This window comes from Felis catus, chromosome D1 (assembly GCF_018350175.1).
Source record: "Felis catus isolate Fca126 chromosome D1, F.catus_Fca126_mat1.0, whole genome shotgun sequence".
NCBI lineage: Eukaryota > Metazoa > Chordata > Mammalia > Carnivora > Felidae > Felis > Felis catus.
Genome location: NC_058377.1, coordinates 96,931,696 through 96,947,905, shown reverse-complemented (window position 1 = coordinate 96,947,905; position 16,210 = coordinate 96,931,696). Strand labels below are relative to the sequence as shown.

Genomic DNA, 16,210 nt, shown 5'->3' with positions numbered 1-16,210 from the left:
GCTTTCACCAGAAACACGTTCCCTTTTCATCTGTGTTGTATGATGGTGTCTCACGTGAGACTTCAAGGAGAAAGTGTCCTTCACTTACAAAGAATTTGAAATCACTAGAAGGGGTGACCTCTTGCTCCTAACCTTTATAAATTTACGGCCGGTTAGACTCTGAGCTTCTCAAGGACAGGGGCCCTGCCTTGTCCACGTCTGGCTTTCCAGGGCTTTTTAAAGTCAGCTCTCAGAGGGATGTTAGGAGCCAGTTCCTAACCATGCCACCTTGGGCCAGCCACTGCGACCCTCTGAGCCTCAGCTGATACACTTTTAAATGGGAATTGTAACCACATCTCTGGCATTGGGTGGCGGTGAGATTCTCAGAGAAAGCTCTTAGCACAGCCCCTGGCACATAATAAGTGCTCAATAAAAGGCAGCCGAATGTAGGAAATGGGTGAATGGAGGATGCTGGAAGCCCCGGGTGCTTTCCCCAGGAGGCATCTTCAATCTCACAACCCAGCGTTTCCAAAGCAGTCTGCATTTTAAATATTTAATCATTGCCCCCCTGAGGTTTTTTTTTTTTCCTGAATTGTTTCTTCTCCTATGTAATCTGCAATCATTTCCCCCCAAATGACAGTTCATTAAATGTTGCACCGAGCCTGATTGAATTTGTTTCTCTTTGCAATGATTTTCATAGAATAAATTTGAAAATCCTAGGAACGTCCTTTGGGGGGTTGAAGAATATCCCTCCCACAAGCTGCCCCAGGCCACAGCCAGCCTCTAGGAGTGTCGTCAGCCAAGGGCTTGCCAGGCCAAGGTCCTCCTTCCCTCCCCCCCCCCCCCAGGAATGCAGCTGGCTAGGAGCTAGAAGAAAGGAGTAGTACTGACTCTCTCCCCACCACCCTCTACGGGGGGTGGGGGGTGGGGGGGGTGGGGGGGGGAGACGTAGATTCTAAATGGCTATGCTGGGAGGGACCTGGGGCAGAGCTTCTTGGGTGCTTCCTAGCCCGGCTTTCCAGAAAGCAGCTCCCTGGAATAGATCCTACCAGATAGGGAGACTGCTGAACCCTCATCATCCGCCTTCATTTTTGTTGTTGTTGTTAATTAAATGATAGTAATATACAATACTAATAATTACCATCCATCGGGAGTGTTTTCTAGTGTGGAAGCTCAGGTTGTGAGGGCAGGTAAACCCAGGTTCCAGGCCCGGTTTCTTTGTTCATCAGCTGTGTGGCTTTGGGCAAGGCACTTCCCCTCTCTGTGCTTTTAGAATCCTAATCTTTAACAGGAGGAAAGTGCACTGTGCCAAGCACTGTGCCAAGCTTTCTAAGGACTCCATTAGGTAGGGGTGGCTAGGGAGCCTGTTTTTACAGAGACAGAAACCAGAGATCCACCCAAGATCACCCAACAAACAAAGAACTGAAGTTCAAGCCTTTCTCCTTTCACTTCCTTTCTCTTTTCGCCTCCAGCTGTGGGTTGGGGTGAGGCTCCGAAGTCCTGGGGCCAGCCTGGCATTGAACTTTCCAGTCATGTGGCCTTGGCCAAGCTGAGCCTTCCTCGTCTTCCTCTTCTTGAGGGGAATGATAGCACTTACCCGCCCCCCCCCCCCCCCACGCCGGGTCACTTATAAACACCGGAGGAGAGGACGTCTGCAAAGGGGGCTTTGGCAACCAGAAAGCACATCACAGGGGCACCTGAGCGGCTCAGTCTGTGGAGCACCTGACTCTCGATTTCGGCTCAGGTCATGATCCCAGGGTTGTGGGATGGGATTGAGCCCTGTGTGGGGCTCTGTGCTGAGCATGGAACCTGCTTGGGATTCTCTCTCTCTCTCTCTCTCTCTCTCTCTCAAAAACAAACAAAACCCACGGCACATACCCAATGTATTTTATTTATTTATTTTTTGAATCACCTTTATCACCCACGTAGAGCTGCTGAGATCACATCTGTGAACTGCCTCCATACCTGGGCGCCCAAACCTGCGTTAGAAGAAAGAATGCGTTGGTCCCCGCCCTCATTTGGACGATTGACAGGGAGCAGTCAATACAACCAGCAACTTTTTAAATTTAAGACAGCTTGTGCAACCCTCCTCCACAGACAAAAGTGCTGAGGTCAAGCTGCGGTTGGGCAGGGGCGACCCGTCCCAGATCTGCCAGCACGGTTTGCTTTAGAGTTTAGGGAAGTTTGGGTCCTGCTTTTCCCAAGTCAGTGTTCTGCTGGCCAAACGTCTTGCCTCATTGTTTGCGCTCCAAGCTTTGGTTGCTGGAAGATACCCCCTCTGCCCTGTGAGCTCTTAGATCCTACCTCTCTGCTCCAACCCAAAGCCTCTTGGGCCCACCCTTCTATGCTCTCGTGCAAACAACCCGTAGGGTTGGGTCCACGGCCAAGGGCCCTCCTGCCCGCGAGCAGCGGACGCCCTGTCTGGGTCGCTAAATCCAGCCATGAAAGTAAAGGTTCTGCTCAGCTTCCTTGCAGTGCCCGAACGTCACCGCCCTTGGACTCTGGGACGGACAAACCTGGGCTGGTCAGCCCACCCGTGACCCTGGGCAAGTCACCAAGTCTGCCTGAGACTCAGCTTCCTCCTCTGCGAAATGGAGATAAAAGCGGCCTCGCGGGGGACCGGGAAGGTTAATTGAAGTAACACGCGGAAAGCGCTCGCCGAGGGCACACAGCATGCGGAGGACTGTTGCACCTACCTGCCTTGCAGACCAAGCCTCACCCATACCTGAGGCTTGGAGAGCCTGCGGTGTGCTCCAGGGGAGGCAAAGTTACAAAGGCCGCAGGCCAAGAACTCTACTGAGCTCCCACTAAGTCCCCGGCGCCTTGCTCAGCACGGTGTCTGTGTTAGTTCCTCTCAACAACCCCTTGAGGAAGCACCTGCTACTGTCCCCATTTACAGAGGGGAAACCTGAGGCTCAGAGGTCATTACTTGTCACTCAGCTGGTGAGCGCGAACCCTACGGCAGGCATATTCCAGAGCCCAAGATTCTGTATCCCGAGTCACGCTACCTCGTGCCCGTTATCTCTGTGTTCGTTCAAATAACCCTGAGGTTATGGGTATTGTCCCCATTTTACAGATGAGCAAAGTGACGAAGTCAGGCTCAGATTGAGTCAGGTTCGGAGTGACTCACAGAGCCGTGCAAGGGCGGGGCTGGAAAGATCCCAGATGCGCTGCGACGGCCGGGACTTATTTACCTTATATTACAGAGCACTTGCCACGCACCAGGTGACCTGCTAAGTACTTTCTGACGATTCGCTACTGTCATCATCCCCGTTTCACAGGTGGGAAAACTGAGGACAGAACGGTTGAGGACTTTGACAAATGTTGCTTAGCTAGGAGGCAGAGCTGAGATTCAAACTTGAGGAATCTGCCTCCAGGACCCACATCTATACGTGTGTGTGTGTGTGTGTGTGTGTGTGAGAGAGAGAGAGAGAGAGAGAGTCAGGGGATGTGAGTGTTGGTGTGTGCGTGTGCGTGTGTGTGCTTGTATATATCTACGCTGATTAATGGCGTCTCTATTTTTCTTTTCAGAGTGAGGCTGATTCATTCACTTACCCAGATGAATGTTCACATCTCGACTGACTTATTTAATGAGAACAAGTTCTTGTGCCAACATGCGAACTGACCCTCAAGCCCCTTCCGCCGAAAGAATTTGGACCGTATCTCGTTCTTGAGTTAACAAGCCCTGGATGAGGATCGCTTGTTTTGCACAGCGATGCCTGCTGGCCTCGGCTAGCGTTCTGACAAGGGGGGGGGGGTGTGAGAGCTCGTGAGGGAAGACGGGGAAGAAGGACCCCCACAGGGGAGCCAGGGGAGAGCGTGGCACAGTTTATCAAAAGTGATTTTACCCCACCGGCCGTCTTTGCGGACGAGGAAGCCCACGGATGGCAGCGGGGCAGTGGCTCGGCCAAGTTCATCGGCTGATTTACAGCGGAACTGGGGCCGAGGCCCGTTTGTCCAGCTGTCTACGTCTCTCCTTCTAGTTCTTCTTCTTCCCGGGTTTCCTCCTTCTCCGCCACTGCCTGCCTGATTCCTTGCTTTTTATTCCAAATATGTAAGTCTCTAATAAACCTACAGACAGGCTGATGCCTGATTTATCCCCAGTTACAGAGGAACCAGAGCCAATTATAAGGTGGATAAAAGGCCCCATGTGCAGTTTTTAGAAATGCTTCCCCAGCACAAACAGCTTAACTCCGTAAAGCTCCCCCAGAATGTTTGCTTAGTGGCTCCATTTTTTAAGAGGCTGACCTTTGCTACAAGACCTTGGGTCCACTCAGATGATTGCAACATCGCAGGTGGGGGCTCCCCACTGAGTGTGCACGAACCAGCCACTTTGGGACAGCCTCGCCCCGCGTTTAGCGCTCAGGGTCTGGCACCTGGTAGGGGCTCCATAAATACCTAGTGAACGAAGGCATGAATCAGATCATCAATAAGGGTTAGCTTTAGCAAAACACAATGAGGAGGTTAAATCCTCCGAAGGGAGAAACTATCAAATAGCATATCCTCCCTGGCCAAAAAGATCTTGTTATTCTGATCAGAGCTCCCTGTTACCAGAGAGACCGTGCTGCATTTGGGGGCACGATCCCTCAAAGTAGAGGTTCTGTCCTTCCGGTCCATACCTTAGAGTTTCGCCTGTGTGCCAGCAACTATGCTGGGTAAACACTGGGCGTATAATAGTGAATCCGACAGATGTGGCCCTGCTTTTATGGCGCTCACAGATCACAGGGGAAGGCTGTCTACATTGGGATTTACTAGGCATTCAGCTGCCCTGGGAAGACAGAAGTGAGCCCAAGGCAGGGAAAGACCCCTGAGACCCCACTTATGGGAACAGTGGGTAATTCTCCCCTCCTGAGGGGCCCAGCCGAGGAAAGCAACTGCAGTTTATTGGAGATAAAAAAACCCCGAACAATCCATACCCTATTTTCTATAGTCCGGAGCCACTGCCCCTAAAACAAACTAACTCACGAGAACTCAAGGGACCAGTTAAGCCCCAGGACAGCTCCCTGGAGCCCCGAGTACACCCAACACCTGGAGGCCGTCTGGGGGGCTGGGGTCGGGGGTTGACCACACTGAACATCAGCAAGTCGAGATTCTACTTCCAGCCTTGCTGGCGATGGGCCAGTGATGCGCTCGTGGCCTGGACGAGCCCCTGCCCTTTCTGAGTTGTCCGGGTTGCGTGAGATGAGCCCTGAGTCCCTTCCAGCTCAGACCTTCTGCGGCCTCTCTTTTCCCTGTCCTCCCTGCCCCTCCGCCTGGCGTCCTTCCACTTAGGATCATGATGTGCCCGGGTTGTCCTGCGTAACTCTCAGGAGTGTGCGCCCGCCCTCAAAAGCAAGCGTCCTGGGGAGGGACTGGCCACAGGGCGCACAAAGACTCGGCCGACCCCAGGCTGGGAGGGGACCGCAGCTTACGCTATTAGGCCCAGAAGTGAAAAGGCAAAATACCAGTGCCGGTGGTCTATGGGGAGCAGGTGGGCACGGGGCTCAGGTAGACCCTGCCTCTCCACACTTGGCCTTCCTGTGGCTTGCCAGAGATGGCGATCCAGGCTCTTTCTCTGTGTCATCCATAGGGGAGTCCACTTCTATGAGGTGTTTCCCCACAGAGCACCCCCACCCCTACACAGACCCCTGAGAACCAGGGTGGAATACTGGTGAGAGGTCAGGCCTGCATTTGCCCTTGCCGTTTTCAGAGTAAAGGCCAAAGTTACGACAATGACCTACCAGGCCCAGCCTCATCCTTCTCCCACCCATTGCCTTATATCATCTTCCATCTTCCACCTTGCTTACTATGCTACAGCCATAGGGGCTCTTGGCCATTCCTCCAACACCAGCATGCCAGACACGTTTGCACCCCAGGGCCTTTGCACTCGCTGTTCCCACTCCCTGGACGCTTGCCCTGGAGAGCAACATGACTCACAGTCTCATCTCTCCCAAGGCTTCCCATAAAGGTCACCTTTGCAGCAAGGATTACCCTGCCCACCCCATTTAAAATTGCAATCCTAATACCACTAATCCTGCCCTCGTTTTCATAGGACTTGGAGTCTTCTAAGGCTCTGTCTCATGCGTTCATTCATTCTGTTAGCGGACAAGCTTGTTGTGGATGGAGGTCACTGTTTTGTTCACGGCTGTATCCCTGTACCTGGAACGATGCCCGGCACAAAGAAGACACAGGATGGGGAATGAACGAATGGATGGTTACCTCGGACTGGGGCTCATTGAGAGCCGAGGCAGTGTTGGCCCTGACTGGGGACTTCCCGGTGCCAAGCCCAGTGCTAGGCACCGGAAGCCAGTTAGCTGCTCCATCACTGAGCTGCCATCGGTATGACAGGAGCTCACAGTTGCTCAGCACTCACGAGGCCAGGGGCTGTTCTCAGTGCATTGGATTTGCGAAACCATTTAATCGCTGCAACTACCCTCAGTGCTGGGGCCTGATATCAGCCCCACGTCCAGAGGGGGCACAGAACCCACTGAAGTGGGTTTCCCAAAGTCTCAGTGTTGGCAGGTGGCAGAGCGGGGCTTGGGTTCAGGGGCCTGGGCTGCCCTCAGGGAGCCCACAGACCGATGGAGGGGACAGACACCACTTTGGTGACTTGTGCGGAGACCAAAGGACAGTCCAGGCAGGCCGAGGAAGCAAAGAGGAGACCCTGACACCAAATACAACCAGGGAGGCCAAGAAAGGCTTTGCATGAAAAGTGACGCTTCATCGGCTCTTAAGGGATGTATAGGAGTCCGCCAGCAGACGAAAGGGGGAGGAGGTCCCGTGTCAAAGGGAGGAGGGTATGAAACAGCCTGAGAACCTTCTGGGGATTGCGAGGGATTCATAACGATGAAATCATGGGATGCCCGTGGCAGAGGGCGTGGGAAGCCAAGCCAGAGAAGTAGGCAGCAACCCGTGAGTGCTAAGCTAAAGAATTTGGCTTTATGAGTTTTGGAGGCCAGGGGCTCAAGTGGGGTAGTGAATTCATTCATTCATTCAACAAACATTTTTAAAATGTTTGCTATGGAACAGGCACAGTCCCACGTCTGGGACCTGCGTTTGGAGCTCACTTCTAGGAGATAGGAAAGGTGGCTGGCTCAAATCCTGACTCACAGCAGAGGTTCTATGGGTGACCGCTAATGGAATGAATGAATGAATGAATGAATGAATGAATGAACTTCATTCCTCTACCCAGCTCTCTAGGCATGAAAATGAAACATCGCATAGAAGCTTTGCACCCTATTCCTCCAAGCACCCACTCCTCTGCCCACCCCCTACAAAGGAATGACAAAAAGAGAGACCCATTAGGACCTGGGTAGACTTCCAGAGACCATCACCAAGGGCAAACGCCTCTCCCCTGCTCAGGTTCATCATTGGCCCTGGTGCTCCTCACAGAGGAAGACAACCTGACCCTTGCCTCCTGGTGCCCCTTCTCCCTGCCTGGGCTCAAGTCCCCAGGACAGTAAATCGCAGGAAAGAAAAGACAGGACAGGCGAGCTTGCTTGTTTGTGGGAAGGTTCATTTTCTTCTTATTATTAAATGTTTATTTATTTTTTAGAGGGAGAGAAAGAGAGAGACAGAGCGCAAGCAGGGGAGGGGCAGAGAGAGAGGGAGACACAGAATCCGAAACAGGCTCCAGGCTCTGGGCTGTCAGCTCAGAGCCCGACGCGGGGCTCGAACCCACAAACCGCGAGATGGTGATTTGATCTGAAGGCAGCCGCTTAACCGACTGAGCCCCCCAGGTGTCCCTGTGGGAGGGTTCATTTTCAAGCGGGACTTAGAAACGGGATTTATTTTCTTTAACTCTCCCGCCTGCCCTTTCACTTCAATTTCCTCTAGTTCATCTTTTGTTCACAGAGGTCTGTTTGAGCCTCCCGGGGACACACGGAGAGGCCCCCCCGAGAGGCAGGCGGGCAGGCAGATGTTTATCGTGTGCCTAGCGCATGCAGGGCAGCATCCTAAGAAGTCACGTCAGAGGGCAGGCCGGGAGAACAAGAGCGACCGCCAGCAATGCTCTCAGCCAGGAGCTCTGTTCCCAGCTCTATGGGTGTCAGCTCTCTGAATCCACAGACAGCTCTTATCAGCCACTCCTACGATTACAGTCCATTTCACAGAAGAGGACCCTATGGCTCTGAAGGGAGGCTTACTTGTCCAGGGCACAGTGCCCTCGACCATGACTCTGTGACAGGACAGGAGGCCCATGCCTGGGTCTGGGGTGGGAGCGGGTGGTTAGTAGCAGGTGCGACAGGGACTATCTACGTGCACCTGCTCACGGCATAAGCAGAGCCTGCTCACGGACAAGGTGCGTGTGGTTGTTTCAAAATATGTCCCCAAGTCCCTTCAAAGGTAGAGCCTAATTCCCTTTCCTTGGAGCGTGAGCCTGACTTAGTGATTCCTTGTAACAAATAGAACGTGACAGAAGTGACTACGTGTGACTTCTGGGACTAGATCACGAAAGGCATTTCAGCTTCCTCTTTCCTTTCTCTGTCTCTGCCTCTCTCTCTCTCTGTCTGTCTCTGTCGGTCTCTCTCATGACTCACTCTTGGGAAGCCAGCTTGCACGAGAAGAGGTCCATGTGGTGAGGAACTGAGGCCAACAGCCACATGGGTCTGCCATCTTGGAAACAGGTCCCCCAGCCTCAGTCCCGCTTTCCGATGACCACAGCCCCAGCTGACCTCTTGACCACAAGTTCACAAGATGCCCCAAACCAAACAACCTGGCCAAACATCATGAGTCCCCGACCCACAGAACTGTGTGAGAGATTGTTTTATGCCTCTAACCGTGGGGCTGCTTTGTTTTTGCAGCCCTGGATAATTAACGGAGGGCGGGCTGGCCTTGGGAGGGAGATGCTCCCGGGACCTTAGGGCAAGGAGGGCAGAGGAGGGGGCTCCATGGAGGACGTATCGTCTTCATAACAGCCCTGCGTAGTGAGGATTCTTCGTCACCCTCTACTTAAAGATAAGGAGACAGAGGCTCAGAGGGGTCACACGTGCTCCCTGAGGTCACAGAGTCCATGCAGAACAGTCAGGACTTGGCCAGGGGCAGGCTGAACCCAAAGCTTGTGCCCTCAACCACTACACTGCCTTGAGACGGGGAAGCGTGGTATTCAGGGGGATCTCCGGGTGGGGGAACGTGAGAGAGGGCCCCTGCTGTGGAAAGAAAGAGCTGGAAGCACTTGGAAGCAGGCTTCCAAGTCCAGCCATGAGCAAAGGCCGTGTGGGTGGTCACGACAGGGACAGGGACACCTTCCCGCCGTGCTAAATGGCCCCAGGAAGTAGGTGGCTCGGGTTCACAATGTGTGCTGTTGCTGCGGGAGCTTAGGGTTGGCCCATTTGACGGGGTAAAGCCAGGCCAGCCCCCAACTACAGCGAAATACTACGGAAATGCATTTCTCCCTCATGGGATAGCTCCAACATTAACACGCTTCTTCTAAAGCTTTTCCACCAAAGTCACTGCCATTTGAAAATGAGTCCCCGGGATCGTCGGGGTCTAGCCAGGAGGAAGGGGCAGGCAAATGCGGACAAGGTCCACCCAGGGCCTTGAAGGATGACCTGGGAGGAGCACCATGCCTTCCACTCACCGTCTTTTGGTCAGAACCCGTTCGGCGGCCGTGTCCAGGTGCAGAGAAGGACGGGAAATGCAGTCCAGCTCGGGAGCCACCTGCAGTCACGAACATACGGAGGAAAAGGAGACAGGTTCGGGGAGCCACCAGCAGCCTCTGCCACAGGGGGATACTGGATGGGGCTTGACCCAACAGGCAGGAGACTGTAAGCTGAATCCAGACTGACCCCCTTTTTCACCTTTGAAAGGTAATGGACATCTTCGAGAACCTTGAGAACGCCCCCCAGAAAAATATGCCTACACGTAACTGTGATGGACTGAATGCCCCTGTCCCCTGCCCCTTCCCCACCAAAGGCCTATGCCGAAGCCCTCATTTCCAACGGAAGGGGAGCCTTTGGGAGGTAATTAGGGGGTGAAGTCTTGAGGGTGGCACCCCTGTGAGGGGGTTGGTGCTCTTCCAAGAAGAGAAAGAGACCCGGAGCTTCCTCTTTCCACCACGTGAGGATACAGTGAAAAAGCAGCCATTTGCAAATCAGGAAGAGGGTCCTCACCAGACGCCAAATCTGCGGGGACCTTGACCTTGGCCTTCCCAGCTTCCAGAACTGTGAAAAAGAAACGTTCCGTTGTTTAAGCCACCCAGTCGATGGTATTTTGTTATAGCAGCCCGAGCGGACTAAGACAATAATTTTGCATACAAGTTCAGGAGCTTTACGAAGCCTTGGGCATCCATGCACGTCAGGTTAACAATTCCCGGATTAGAAACGGTTTATAAATGTATTAATCGTTGCAATTTAGGTCTGAGCTTCCCAGCAGCCAAAGCAAAAGGGGGATAGTGGGTTCTATAGCTCTCATTTGTCTCAGGCGTTGGGACGGGGGGGGGGGGGGGGGGGGGAGAGAATTACCAAATCCTTTGAAAAAGAAAAATCTCTTTCCTGGCACCATCTTCTGGGAGAAATGTATCTTCGGGCGGGAAAACAGTATCTCTTATTTCGCCACTAGGCTGGAGCGCGGGTTGCCTGGGAATCCCAACCTGGCACGGCCAGCCTCCTTTCCCCAGGGACGCGCTGTCTTCCGCCCCGGGGCGTAAATGCCGCTCAGAGTTCTGAGGCAGGTTGCTAAACAGACGCACACGACATATGGAAGACCCCGGGGGTGCAGCCGCCACCGGGAACCGCTCCCAGCCGCCAACCTGCTGCCGCCGCCACCGCTGCGCCTCGCGGTCCCCACCCCACGGCCCAGACCCACACATCCTGCCTGGCTGCCCTGCGAAGGGGACAGGGGGGCAGGGTCGGGGTGACCTTCCCGGGAGCGGACAAGGGTCATCTCCAGGGCCTTCGCGCGGCAGGGGACAGGCGTCCCGCGGGGAGGGGGGGCGGGACCGGGAGGGGCAGGGGGCGGGGAGTCCGCCTCCCGCTCAGCCCCGCCCGCCCCTCCCCCTCTCCCTCCCCCCCTCCCCCTCCCCCTCCCCCCCTCCCCTGCCCCCCTCGCCTTTACTGACTCCGGGTTCTTTATTTCCTTTCCGGGGTCCTTCTCATTTTTTTCTCCTTTTCTCTGCCGGTCTCTGTCACCTGGAGCTCTCTCCGTGTTACCGTCGTGCTGATGGGGACTCGGCCCCATCTGTGTCCTACCAGCCCGTCGTCCTGTGGTGTCTGTTTCTCCCCGTATCTGCCTCGCTTCTCCTCCTCTTACTCCCTGGCTCTTTCTGGCCCTTTCCCTTCGTCTGTCCACCCCCCTCTCTGTGAGTCTGTCCGTGTCCGTTTTTCTGTCTTTTGTGAGTGCTTTCTCTGACCTGACACTGACTCCCTTCCTTTCCTCCTTTCTGGTTTCTCCGTCCAGCTGCCCCACCCCGTCCCTCCGTCCCTTCCTCCCCCTTCTTCCCCCTCCCCCTTTCCCCCTCTTTCCCCCCTCCCCCTCCTTCCTCCCTTCCTTCCCTCCTTCCTCCCTATCTCCCCTCCATTCCCCCTTCCCTCCCTCTCCCTCCCCTCCACACCCCACTTCTTCTCCTCCTCTTCCCTTACTCCCTCCCCCTTCTCCCCTCCCTCCCCTCTCCCCTCTCCCCTCCCTCCCCTCCTTGCCTTTCTCCCACCCCTGTCCTCCCTCTTCTCCCCTCCCCTTCCTCCCTCCCAACACCCTAATCCCACCTACCCTCCCTCTTCCCTGCCTCCCTCCCCCTCCTTTTCCCTCCCACCTCTCCCCCAGTGCCCTCTTCCTCCCTACCCTCCCTCCTTCCCTCTCCTTCCCGCCTCCTCCCTCCCATCTCCTGCTTTCCTCCTCCCTCCTTCCCTCCCTCTCCTCCTCTCAGAATTTTGGCTGTGCATCTCCCTCTCTTCCACTGGTGTCAGTCTCTGTATCTATGCCTCTCACTCCATCTTCCTTTCCTGAATCTCCCAGAGGGGGGCTGGGGCCCAGAGAACCCTGATCTGAAGCACAAGGACATCTGGGCCTTACACATCCATCCCCCTTCCCCACAGGTCACTCTGGTCTCTGGGACAGCCCCTCGTCACCCTCCGTCCCTCCACCCAGCACATGCACACAGAGTGGCCCCGGAGCCCAGCCTGGCTGCAGGCCTGGCCGTGGTCCTGGCTCTACTCCACTCCTGGCTGGAGTGCCTGGTTGCCATGGTTACCGCAGCTCTCCCCAGAGGCCACAAGGGACGGCTGGCTCTGGTGGCTTGGGTTAACTGGGACCAGAAACACCTCCCTGGCTCCCATGCCCTGCCTCAACTGGCCTCTCTCCCTGTTTCCAAGGGATTCCAGCCTGGAGACCCCACCATAATTCTCCGGGAGGCCGTACAAAAGGACATTTCTGGCGGTACATTTAAAAAGAGAAGTTAGACCCACAGCTCCCTCATTTCAGCTGGATTCACGACCAGGACGCCGTTAGCCAAATGTGGATCAAAGCTGCTGAATCCCTGGTAACGCTCATTCACCCATGCACGCATTCATTCATTCAAATATCTGGAGGTACAGGGCTGGATAAAGACAGGTGTCTACCTTTGAGCACCCCACAGGGACAGAGGACTCCGGAAACGTCAACCTGCCCGAGTCTAGGGCATCTAAGAGGTCCCCCAGAGGACAGGGTAATGGTTCGCCCTAGAAGGTGAGTAGGGGCAGGAGAAAGAGAACGACTGGGATTTGAGTACAAATGGTGTAGCGTGTGCAAAGGCACTGGGGTGGGGAGAATGCCACAGTGCGGGTCCCGGTGAGCTCCATGAGGGCGGTAGCCTCCGTGCCTGATTCAGAGTCTGGCAGAATAAAAAGTACATGAATGCTCAGGGAGTGAATGAATGAATGAATGAGTGAATGAATGAGCGAGCTGCAAGAGGTTCCGTGGAGGCCGGAGCACAAGGCACGTGAAGGGGGTCAGGGGAGAAGAACTGGACAGATGTTTCGGGGCGGGTTTTATCGAAGGCCCTTCTGCCCAGGCCACAGAGTTGGGACTTCATGCCCCCGCCAGCTAGGGGCTTCGTTTGTTTGTTTACTTCTTTTTTTTTTTTTTTTAATTTTTTTTTTCAACGTTTATTTATTTTTTGGACAGAGAGAGACAGAGCATGAACGGGGGAGGGGCAGAGAGAGAGGGAGACACAGAATCGGAAACAGGCTCCAGGCTCCGAGCCATCAGCCCAGAGCCCGACGCGGGGCTCGAACTCCCGGACCGCGAGATCGTGACCTGGCTGAAGTCGGACGCCCAACCGACTGCGCCACCCAGGCGCCCCTGTTTGCTTACTTCTTAAAGCACCATCACTCTGGCAGCTGTTGGCAAGACAAACGGGAGTTTGAAGTCGTGAGGTTGACTCGTCCAGGGCTGAACTGTTGATTTTCCTCCCCCCCCCTTCCAGCCCCCACTAAAGCTGCACGAAGCTGGAGGAACCATGGCCTTCTCTCTCCAGTCGATGGCAACTCCATCCTTCCAGTTGGTCAGGCCAAAACCCCTGACGTCATGCTCGACTCGTCTCTTTCTGTCACCCCTGCATCTGAGATGTCAACAAATCCTGTTAGCTGCACTGGCAAAACGTGCCTGGAATCCAACCACTTCTTGGATTCTTCTCCCCACCCCCACCCCCACCATCCCGGTCCAAGACACCGTCACCTCTTGTCTGGGATATTCGACAGCCCCTAACCTTCCGTTTCCCCCTCTTCTTACCTCCCCCCTACCCTAAGTCTCCTCTCGTGCAGCAGCCACAGCGATCCTGTTAAAATGTAAGTCAGACCTTGTCACTCTTTAGCTCAAAACTGAGATGACTCTGTCTCAAGCTGGGTAAAAGCTGAAGTCTGTCCTGGCCCGAGGGCCCTGCGGGCTCTACCCTCTAGCCCATCCCATCTCTGATTTCCTCTCCTACAAGTCTGCACCCTCTCACGTACTACGCTCTGGTCTCCTTACTTTTCTTCAAACACTTCAGGCAACTGCTTGCCTCAGGGCCTTTGCACTGGCGCTTCCCACTGCCTGGCACGCTCTGCCCCCAGATGGCCTCCTTACCTTCACAACCACTCCCTGCACATCTTCATTCAAAAGTCATCTTCTCGGTGAGCCCTGCCTGGTCACTGCATTAGTTTCCCGGGGCTCCCGCTACAGAGTGGCACAAACGAGGTGGCTTAAACAACAGAAATCTGTTGTCTCCCGGTTCTGGGAGCTACAGGTCCTAGGCCTAGGTGTTGGCAGGGTTCGTTTTTTTCTGAGGGCCGGGAGGGAGAACCTTGCTCCGTGGTCATCTCTAGCTGCGGGTGCTTTGCTGGCCATCTTCGCTATTCTTGGCTTGTGGCTCTCTGGCTTCCTCTTCACGTGGTGTTCTCCCCATGTGTATGTCTTGGGTCTAGATTTCCTCTTTCCATGAGGACGCAGGGGAGGCGGTGGGGGACGACCTCATTTGAACTAAACAAATCACGGCGAGGTCACATTCTGTGGTACCAGGGTACCCACAAATTTTGGCAAATGAAATTTGTGGGGGAGACACAATTCTACCCATAACAGCCCCCAAATTTAAAATTGTTCTCTGATCTCCCCAATCCAGTCTCTATATATGTCCTTTTTTAAAAAATTTTTTTTAACGTTTATTTATTTTTGAGACAGGGAGAGACAGAGCATGAACGGGGGAGGGTCAGAGAGAGAGGGAGACACAGAATCGGAAGCAGGCTCCAGGCTCCGAGCCGTCAGCCCAGAGCCCGACGCGGGGCTCGAACTCACGGACCGCGAGATCGTGACCCGAGCCGAAGTCGGCCGCCTAACCGACTGAGCCACCCAGGCGCCCCTATGTCCTTTTTTTTTTTTAAGTTTATTTATTTATTTTGAGAGAGATAGAGACAGCACGAGTGGAGGAGGGGCAGAGAGAGACAGAATCCCAAGCAGACTCCCTGCTGTCAGCTCAGAGCCCGGCATGGGGCTTGAACCCATGAAACGGCGAGATCATGACCTGAGCGGAAACCAAGAGTCAGACACTTAACTGACTGAGCCACCCAGGCACCCCTTTATGTGTTTTATGTGGGGTGATCATCATCTCACATCTGCATAACTTACCTGTGGTGGTTAGTTACCCCCCACCCCCACCCCCAAGCGAATAGAAGCTCCACGAACACAGGACTTGTTTTGTTCCCTGAACTATGCCAAGGGCCTAGAACATGCTGGACCCATCCTGGGATCTGGTGAAAGGGTACTGACAGGAGCCTGGGGGGGGGGGGCGCCATTCAGGAGAACGGTCTTGGCACCTGCAGCCCAGACAGAGGCCACGCAGAAGGGATGCCAAGCAGGGCATAAACTGGGGGAATATTTTGGAGTTCAAGTTCATAGGATTTGGTGGCTTTAAGGGATTTTAAAGAATTCAAGAGGCTGGGGGTGGCACAGGTAAAGACGGAAGACATTCCAGATTTTTCTAAGCGCAGTTCTCTTACGGCAGGCAGTGTGGGCGGCTTCCCCGGATCGTGCCCCACTGCCGTCTTGCCACCGTGAGGGGAAGGTCAAGGGGCTCAGAGAGGCTGGTATCTCTGACTGCCATAATGTTGTCATGACATTAACCCAATACCAGCCATCCCTCCCTCCAGACATTCTGGTTTGTGAAAGGCGTAAACCCCTACAGGCCTAACCTCCTGTCGACTGATGTGGCACATTCTCAGGGGGGCCCTCTCTGTCTCCCTCTTTGGAGGGAAGTTGGAAAGCTTAAAAAATAATGTCCACAGACTCCCTTGCGGCTGGGATTCTTGGGAATGAGGCTCTGCAGGTCACTGTGCTTGCGTGACAGGTGGAGAGAACAAGAAAGGTGGCCGCCCGGCTGCAGCCCTGGTGAGCCAAGTGACTGGTCACCAGCCTCACAGGGGTGGCAGCCGTGGGGACAGCCAGCAGGTCTGAATCCCAGCGATGGTTACGGCCTTCCCACCCCAAGTTCCCAGCCACCCCCTGACCAAGAGCCCTCCCCACAATTTTGCAAATGCCCAATTCCCCGTTTTAATTCGCTTGCTGCTCAGGGTTCAGAGAGTTTTCCACTCCCTGCCCCGAACCCTCACAGCCCCATCCTGTGTCACCTCCCTCACTGTTCTCTCCTGGTCTCCCCGCCCACAGCCTGGAGAATTCCTTCCGGCTGGAAGCATGGATGGAGGTCATCTTTTTCTCTCTCCTCCTCTCTCTAGGTCTACCAACCCAGAACTTGAGCGCCTCCCACCCTTCTGAGACTTCCGAGGTCCGGAGTGCATCCAATTTTGTTCTCAGC

At 54.7% G+C, this 16,210-nt stretch overlaps 1 long non-coding RNA gene across 3 annotated transcripts; it reads right to left on the bottom strand.

The window, feature by feature from the left end:
* Positions 1-1,851: 1,851 nt before the first annotated feature.
* LOC109492112 lies at positions 1,852-11,363 on the bottom strand. Of its 3 annotated transcripts, none has more exons than XR_006586564.1 (6): positions 11,015-11,363; positions 10,419-10,631; positions 10,068-10,118; positions 9,536-9,615; positions 4,228-4,377; positions 1,852-1,958 (listed from the first exon to the last, which is right to left on the bottom strand). It is a non-coding gene; the product is annotated as an uncharacterized LOC109492112 (long non-coding RNA). The 3 variants fall into 3 exon arrangements; XR_006586566.1 differs by lacking the exon at positions 1,852-1,958 and adding an exon at positions 1,965-3,269; XR_006586565.1 differs by lacking the exon at positions 4,228-4,377.
* Positions 11,364-16,210: the final 4,847 nt, after the last annotated feature.